At 35.0% G+C, this 2634-nt stretch overlaps 1 pseudogene; it reads right to left on the bottom strand.

Annotated features, from left to right (window-relative positions):
- Window positions 1-1606: 1606 nt before the first annotated feature.
- Window positions 1607-1715, bottom strand: LOC122803704 (annotated as a pseudogene).
- Between the last annotated feature and the right edge of the window lie 919 nt (window positions 1716-2634).

Below are 2634 nucleotides of genomic sequence, written 5' to 3' on the forward strand. Positions count from 1 at the left end.
GTTTCCCGAATTCTGGCATAACCTCAATATCAGCAAAATCTGATGCAACACAGTCAGGGGACAGAAATGCTAATCCAGGAATTTGCTTACATATTAAAGCGAACTGAGTATTGCTACCAAACTCTGCTAACAGATGTAGTTCCTGTACTTGTGTCCATACAATCACACAGAGATGAAACCAGCACCCTTTTGCCTGATTGTTAGGTAGATTTCTTTTAATGATATTAATGGGCATTTTCTCAGTCACTTAAAATCATATTAGGTTTCAGCTATAGACTGTAAAGCTCACATAACTGCAGTACATGATGCCAAAATATGTCATAACTGCCCTCGGTCTTTGATGGCAAAATAGCATAAACAACAGGCACAATCTTTTTACTGACACCACTTTCTAAACTGCAGTGCATACTGTATACTAGCTTACATTCTGTTGTATTTATTGAAAAAGCTCCATCTACAAGCATAAGCTGTGCGAAGCACAACATGCATAGATTCCCTTCAGTTGTTATAATTACACTATTAGCACATGATTCATTCAATGCAGTATGTTCAATTATGAAGCATATCAGCTTTCATATCCCATAAAGTCTGCATGCCATAATAACCAATAAAATGTGTAGACCATGCATGATAAAAATGAAGTACAACCAGAGGAATAAAATTAGAAATCCACTTTATTAAACTATAGTTAAGCACATTCGTCCTAACATCTCATAGGGACTTATAGAACTAACAATCAGCAAAATGCAGCAAAGTCTGAATGCCGGCAAATATTTGTTTCTTTTTATGTCTAATCCTAGTCACTGTCTGTTTAAGTGTTGAACAGGTTAAAAAAATTATTGACATCACATCAGAAACTATTATGCATGGATCTTCACTGGAATGTTCAACACACCTTTTAATATATTCTTGAGCTTTGCACACATCAACTTTAAATGGATCTGGTGCATGAAAGTGAAGTGAACTCTTTTCTAACTGTTCTCCTGCAATAGCTGTTACAGCTACACATCGTCCATTACACTTGTCTTTTCCTTTCTTAACACAGCACCAATAATTTCTAATATCGTCACATTTCTCCATATAATATTGATAACCAGCAATAAACAGTATTTTTTACTTTTCAGTGGAGCAAGTGTTTGATATACACTCCCAATAATACTAGGAATGAAAACCATACTTTCAGAACACATTGCTGACTTCTTACTTATATTCCTCAGCTAAATTTGGCATAAATATGTACATTACACTGATATACAAAATTATTCTTATTACCAGTTTCTTCACAATCTACAATGTATTCAGTGTGTTTGCATTCAGTTTCCAACACTCCACCAATCTACGTTCACTGTTTGTACTTATTTCATTATATTTTATTTCCATGTCTTGTATGTTGACATCATAATATCAACTTCACATGCACGAATGGCAGGCTCCGTTCATTCACATTCATTCAATAATACACAGTATGACTTTTCAATCATCCTAGTTACTGCATTCGTTCAAATAAAATCCAATGTTCTGCAATTCTGAAAAAATAATGTAAACCTTTATATATATATCTACAGATATATATAGATATATTTTTATAATTCACCTTCTTTATTCCAAAAGTCACCTGTTTTAGGAAGGATTAAGAGGAAGAGAACCATAAATGTGTTGTAAAGGCCACAAGGAACTCTTCCATCCTTATGCTAACCTTCTCTCTTTTCATACACATGAAAGATTTTAAATGCTGCTCATGTAAACTTAGAAAGTTACTAGAATAACAAAGTGTTGCATTTTCCAATGGATATGAAGTCTAAAACTCAAATGAATGAGACACTCTAGTGACTTCAATACTCAGTTATTTGTCAGAAAAACTCAAATTTTATAAGGAACCAACCAGTAAATATGAGACAAATATCTGGACATTCTGTACAAATTTGGACAGTTGAGAGGTATACCACCAGCCAGGAAATCAACATCCCTAACAGAGCTGTCAGCAAATAACTATAAGTAACCCCTTCCTTTGTAATTTTTTTTAATTAGACTAACAAAAGAAAAACAGCTAGCATCAGGACCTAACTGGTCACTGACATTTGACTCCACTGCTTCATGCATGCTAACTCTACTGACGCAATCCTATGATCTTGAGAGCCGTTATTGAAAATGTGTCCATTGCAAGTGATGCTCATATAAACAGAGGAGAGGATCTTCCTGTCACACCCCTGCTCAGCTTATGGACAAACAACGTTACAAGTAAGCCATATAAATGTTTTACTACTGAAACGATACATGTTAAGTCTTAAATAGTGACATCCTGTGGTCAGAGAAAAAATTACAGCAAAAAAAAAAAAAACAATTGTTGCTAATTAAAACAATACAAAATGTAATTTAGACCTGAATTAAAAACATGTCAGTGTTCACTATTCATCTTTTTTCTTCTTTTGTAGGTTCATAGATTCATAGATAGGTACTAGGCTATCTGCCCGAGGGCATTTATAAGCCTAGCCAGAGTGTGTCGGCTTTCGCCGCCCCATTGATTAATTAACTGAGCCTCTGTCAAGCAGAGCCAATGAAGTGATCCCAGGGGTGTATTTTCTGTTACCCATCCACTCGTTAAGGCTTCTCTTGAAGAGTGTTAATGAGGGGCTC

The sequence above is a fragment of the Protopterus annectens genome, chromosome 5.part1 (genome assembly GCF_019279795.1).
Source record: "Protopterus annectens isolate FY-2018-M chromosome 5.part1, PAN1.0, whole genome shotgun sequence".
NCBI lineage: Eukaryota > Metazoa > Chordata > Ceratodontiformes > Protopteridae > Protopterus > Protopterus annectens.